We start from the raw sequence: 6,504 nt of genomic DNA, 5'->3' as shown, positions 1-6,504 counted from the left end.
TGGTTTATTGTTTATTTATTGATTAGACTTGTAAAAGACAGAATAGTTTGTTAGGTTTGATATTTATTTCACAAACTATATATTAGATATATTATTTTATATTATATTCGATATATTATTTTATATTATATTCGATATATTATTTTATATTATATTCGATATATTATTTTATATTATTTCTGATATAAAATAATATATTATATATTATTTTCAATATAGTATTTCTCAACTTGTATATTATTTGTTAGCTATATTGTTTGTTGTATTATTTGCCAAATCATTTGCCAACATGTATTATTTCCTAACCTATATTTGTCATATTTCACATTGTTTTGCTAATATTAATATTAATATTATTATTTATTTTTCAATTTCTACAATTGCAAAATGTATGAAAAATTCATTTGTTTTTTGCCATATGCATATAAAGATTTGAGACGGAAAGGAATAATGTTCATTTATGGACTTTATGGTTCTTGGCTTGCAACTAGTATATTACATTTTTCAATTAGTAAAAACATTTTATTTTTCCTCACTTAGATGACTTCCTTTGCTTTTTCGAACTTCTGCCAATCTATTAAGTATCATGCTATGTAAGTTTCATTATCATCTAATTTTAACATTTACGAATAGTGATAGACTAAAGTAAAAACTATAAGAGGATAAGATACAAAACTAGGACTTTTCAATTTAAGCCATTAAAGATTTGTTTATGTGTTGAATGTCAATGATGATGTTTTCTTGTTTTATGATTCTCAGGAAAAAACAAGGATTATTTAGATCAATATATTGTCTACTTGATTTTTTGGGTTGAATTTGATAGAAGAGGAACTACAAGAGATCTTTGATAGCAACACTTCCCAATCTTCATGGTAAGAAAGTTTTGAAACTTACTTATTTTGCAACTGGATTTTATATATTATTTGAATTTTTGGAGTATGTAAAATTTTAAAGTATTTGTTATTTGTTACATTGTTTGTTGTTTTCTCATAACATTGGTTGTAACTTTTGTTCTTGGAATAACTTTGAAAATGATGTTAACTTAATTTATCATGAACTCTGTTAGGAATCAAATAATGAGTTAATATATTGCATATGAAACAATAATTGTATAACTTACGTAGTTTGCTATTCATTATTAGGGCTTCCGAACTTGCAAGAAAGAAGAAGCCTCTGTGGAGGGTAATCAAGATATGGAGGTGAAGATTTAGTAAAAGAAAGAGGTAAGCGTGCTTTATGTTTTGTAACGTAACTTAACTATTTTATTTTAGGAATTATGTTAACATGTATTTAGGAATGTTGCTTTGACTATCCTACAGCGGTAGCCATTGAAAATTTATTTTGTGCAATCCGCTTAGACGTATGTTTTAGGAATTATGTTGACACGTACTTAGGAACTTGATACTTTGTTGTGTTAACTATTCTGCAGTTATGGTAGTCATTGAAAAGCTATTTTGTTCAATCCACTTAGACATATGTTATAGGAATCATGTTGTTTCTTATTTACTTTGGAGGAGGGGGGCTAAGGGAAAGTTTATGCTAAGTTTCAATTTGATGCAAACTAGAACATTGCTTGGTCTGTAAAGATTGAATCGAAACTTACATTTGCAACATTTAGATACTATGCTTATGCATGTGCTTATGTAGTCGGTGTTTTTTTTAATCTTTTGCATTCCTTATGGGTCTTTTATTAAAAGCCTTGATTGTATGAACTTTGAACGCTTATTTTGAAAAGTTTATTGGCCTGCTTATTAAGAAGGTGATTTTTGTTTGGCATGTACTTAATGTTTATGCTTATGCTTATGCATTTTCCGTAATGAATGTTATCTAAGGTTCATTTTCTTCAAATTTGCAGGTAGTTGAAAAATCCATGGACCTTGGTATCTAATATTACAGTAAATTTATCATTTGGATTATTGTAAAATCTTTACCAATAATGTAAGTTATATTTTTTATTATCAATATAAATATCTTTCCAAACATATGTGGGTAATGCTGAAATATAATATTTAATTTTTTAGAAAGAAGAAATATATGACAAAAAAATATGTGTTGCGAAAATGAAGAATAACGGCACAAAACATGTGTCGACATATAAGCCTTTATTAAACAGAAACAGTATCGTTAAAACACATTTCTTGACAACAATTTTGTGTAACGAAATATTTATAACGACAATATATTAGTGTCGAGTTATACTGAAAGGTGACACACTTAAAATGTAGTTATAAGAGTATTAATGACAATATATTGGTGTCGAGTGATAGGTACAGTGACACATTTAAATTGTTAATGTAAAAGTATTAATGACAATATATTTGTGTCGAGTGACAGATTACGGTGACACATTTAAAATGTCAATGTAAGGGTATTAATGACAATATATTTATATCAAGATATAGATAACGGTGACATATTTAAAGCGTCAATATAAGGTTATTAATGACAATAAATTTGTGTCGAGTAATAGATAATGGTGACACATTTAAAACATTAATTTAAGAGTATTAATGACAATATATTAGTGTCAAGGTATAGATAATGGTGACACATAATTTGCATCAATATAAGGGTATTGATGACAATATATTCGTGTCGAGTTATCGATAACGTTGACATATTTATTACGTCAAGGTAAAGGTATTAATGACACAATTTTGGTGTCATCTAAGTATATTTAATGACACATTTTTCAAAGTGTCGTTAAATAGTCTTTCTTGACAGTGGCTTCAATGACGCGAAAATTTTGTCGTTGAAGGTCTTTATGACGCAAAGCTTGCGTCGTTAAAACCCATATTATATAATTCTAGTATCAAAGGTCTTAGACTTAAAAGTTAGAGTTCTTAGTTTTAATGTTGTTCTCATTTTGTTTGTAGATTTCAAGAAGTTGATGATAACAATTGTGAGACTTTGAGTTTGGAGTTATCTAAGAGTGTGGGGCTTGGAGGAGGGTGATGTCTTTGTTTTTTATTATTACATATACTTTGTGTTTTATGATTAAGAATGATGATCATAACTTGTTTTGTAATATGAATAAGAACGATGTTCCTAATTAGTCGTAAGTATGTAATGACCAACTATATGTATATTCAAGGATATATATGCAATTTGTTAGTTCTTTGATTGAAAATTTGGGTTGATTCAATTTTTCAATTGATGTGTATTTTAATATTGTTGGACTTCAAAACAGGTGAATGATAAAATATATGGATATTTTAAAATATATTATTTTTTATTTGAACAAACCTTATATACTTGATACCTATAAACTGTCAAGTATAATTTCACTTGACGTGTAAAACCTGTCAAAAATAAAGCCCCCTTATTCTTGACACTGGACTAGTTGACGCATAAAAACTGTCAAGTATAATTATATACTTGACGTTTTTTCAATGTCACGTATAATTATACTTGACACTTAGAAACTGTCAAGTAAACCTTCCTTATTCTTGACAGTGGATTAGTTGACACATTGAAAAACGTTAAGTAAACCAATACTTGAAAGTTAAAAAACGTCAAGTAAATCCAGTTTTGTAGTAGTGATATATAATGTTTTTATTCATTGAAAATATGATATAAATTAATTTGTATATTAAAGTATATATATATATATATATATATATATATATATATATATATATATATATATATATATATATAATTTATTGAACGCATGTGACTTAAATATAAAGGAACAACAATGTGAGTATTTTTAAATCTAAGGTTAGGATTCAAATAAGTGTTCACATTTTAAAACACCCGAATTTGGAACTCAAAACGTGTGGAATTGAAATTGTCACTACAAGAAAATTGCTATTTAGTGACGTAACAAATTTTTGTTGGTAAAAGTCATTTATAGCGACGCAAAAAAAATATGTCACAAAAGATTATTATTAGCGACATATTTTAAATTTGCGTCACTAAAAGAATTAGCAACACAATAATAATGTCACTAAAAGTGTGATACCTTTAGCAACAAAAATAGATGTTGCTAAAAGTCTAAAAAATTTTCCCCCTTCATCTCCCTCCTCTTTTTTTCATTAAACAATTTTAATTAAAAAAACCCTTCCCCTACCCATTCTCAACCCGAAAAAGCTTTCCTCTCCACTCCTTTCCTCCACGGCCGAACTACAATCTGCACAAACTAAGCGGCCGGCGACGAATCTGCACGACAACATATCTCCACGACGACGACGACGCTTCTACACCCACGCGACGGCCACGAATCTGCACAGGCCGAACAAACCAACGACGAAAACGACCGCCAAGTCCGAGCGAACGCACAGGCCGAACGACGACCAATGACGAACGCACAGGCCGAACGAACCAGTCCGAGCGAACCACGGTGCCGAATTTGCACGAACCACCGGACGGCCAGCTGCACGAATCACTCCGACGGCCAAGTAGTGAGATTCCGGTAAGATTCTTCATTTTAAAAAATTTTAGGGCAGTGTATTTGGATTTTAATTTGTTGAATATTTATTCTCTTAATTAGTTTTAAGATTGAGTTTTATCCTTGTAGTGTTTGAATAGTCTTGATTAATGCTTAGATTTAAGTAATGTCTCGTTGAATATTTGTTTTGTTATTGTGTTTTCACTTCTAGGTATGAAGTTGTGAGTTTAGATTGTTGTTGTTAATAGAACAACAACAATATAATTTTTATTGACTTGATACGAAGATCTTGATTTTAGGTTTTGGGAGTTGTTGTTTAGATTGCTCTTTCTCTTTGTAAGTGTAATTGTTGTTCTTTCGAATGTGTGATTGTATACTTTATTATTATGCAATTTACATATGGCTTTAATTCTAACACATGGATTTCTAACTTAGGTACTTTAAGTGTTGTACTTATTATGGTCGGAGTTGGATAAATTTAAAAGATCGAGCTTCTAGTGAATATTTTGATGGTGTTGCCAACTTTATCAAAATTGCAACTAATCATTTAGACGAAGAGGAAACAACAAGATGTCCTTGTTCAAATTGTTTGAATGTCAATTGGAATAGATTAGACGTTATAGAACGTCATTTGTATAAATATGGTATGTCCCCGACTTATAAGCGATGGATATTTCATGGAGATACTATTGATCTTTCTCCATTTTTAAGGTCTAATTTGAGATTTCTAGGTGCAACGTTTTCCAATGTAAGTGAATGTAGAGAAGAGAATGTAAATCTTAGAGAAAACATTGGAGTTAGAGATACTATGGATGATGAGATGGTAGAGATGATTCATGATCTACATGGACCAATGTTTGAAGAATGTAGAAGAGAATCAAACGAGCAAGATGAGTCCGATAAAATAAGTGGAATGTTTCCTGAAATAGAAGAGGAGTTATATCCGGGATGTCTAAAGTTCACTTCATTTAAATTTTTAGTGAAACTTATGCACATTAAGGTACTTAATCGTTGGAGTGACAAATCCTTTGATATGTTGCTTGAACTATTACATGAAGTCTTTCCGAATGGTGTGAAGCTACTGTCTCCTACTATGAAGCTAAGAAGAGACTACGTGACCTAGGGATGGGATATGAATCAATTCATGTGTGAAAATTTGATTGTGCTTTATTTTGGAAAGATTATGCATCACTTGACAAATGTCTGCATTGTGGAGAGTCTAGATATAGGTTGAATGATAGAAAGGGGAAACAAATTCCACATAAGGTGCTAAGATCTTTTCCACTAAAGGCAAGGTTGCAAAGATTATTTCTTCAAAACATACCGCAGAGGATATGAGGTGGCACAAAGATAAGAGGTGTGAAACTGAAGGTATACTTCGACATCCTGCTGATGCTGAGGGTTGGAAACATTTTGATGAACAATCCTTGTTTTTCTTCTGACGCTCGAAATGTCAGATTAGCACTTTCTTCTGATGGGTTTAATCCATTTGGAAACATGAGCACATCATACAACATGTGGCCAGTAATACTCATTCCATACAACTTGCCTCCTTGGAAGTGTATGAAAGCACCATTCACTTTTCTATCTTTACTCATCCCTGGTCCAAGGTCTCCTGGCAAAGAAATTGATACTTACTTACAACTATTGATAGATGAGTTAAATGAGTTGTGGGTGGATGGTGTTCAAACGTACGATAGTTTCAGTGCTTCTTTCTTCCAACTCCGAGCTGCACTGTTATGGGCCTAAATGATTTTCCAGCTTATGGTGATTTATCTGGTTGGAGGACAAAAGGTTATAAAGCATGCCCGGTTTGCAATGTTGATACAAGCTCAATAAAACTAAAGAACAAAATTTGTTATATGGGACATCGTAGATATCTACCTCTGACACATGCATGGCGTAAAAGTAGGCAACATGATGGAAAACAAGAATTACGAGCAAGTCCAAATATTTTATCTGGACAAGATATTATAAATCAATTGAATTCTATAAGTTTTCCGTTGTTGAGAAAGAATTCTACAAGACGTGACATCAAATGAAAAAGGACAAATTGTGAGCACAATTGGACTAAAAAAACCATTTTTTTTCAATCTTCCTTATTAGCAAAA

General features: G+C 30.9%; 1 long non-coding RNA gene across 1 annotated transcript; it reads left to right on the top strand.

The window, feature by feature from the left end:
* The first annotated feature begins 753 nt into the window (after positions 1-753).
* On the top strand, positions 754-1,876 carry LOC127150033 (uncharacterized). The gene is made up of 3 exons (XR_007821963.1): positions 754-872; positions 1,143-1,223; positions 1,856-1,876. It is a non-coding gene; the product is annotated as an uncharacterized LOC127150033 (long non-coding RNA).
* The last annotated feature ends 4,628 nt before the right edge of the window (positions 1,877-6,504 follow it).

The sequence above is a fragment of the Cucumis melo genome, chromosome 6 (genome assembly GCF_025177605.1).
Source record: "Cucumis melo cultivar AY chromosome 6, USDA_Cmelo_AY_1.0, whole genome shotgun sequence".
In the NCBI taxonomy this organism is placed as follows: domain Eukaryota; kingdom Viridiplantae; phylum Streptophyta; class Magnoliopsida; order Cucurbitales; family Cucurbitaceae; genus Cucumis; species Cucumis melo.
This window is presented reverse-complemented; position numbering and strand designations above follow the sequence as displayed.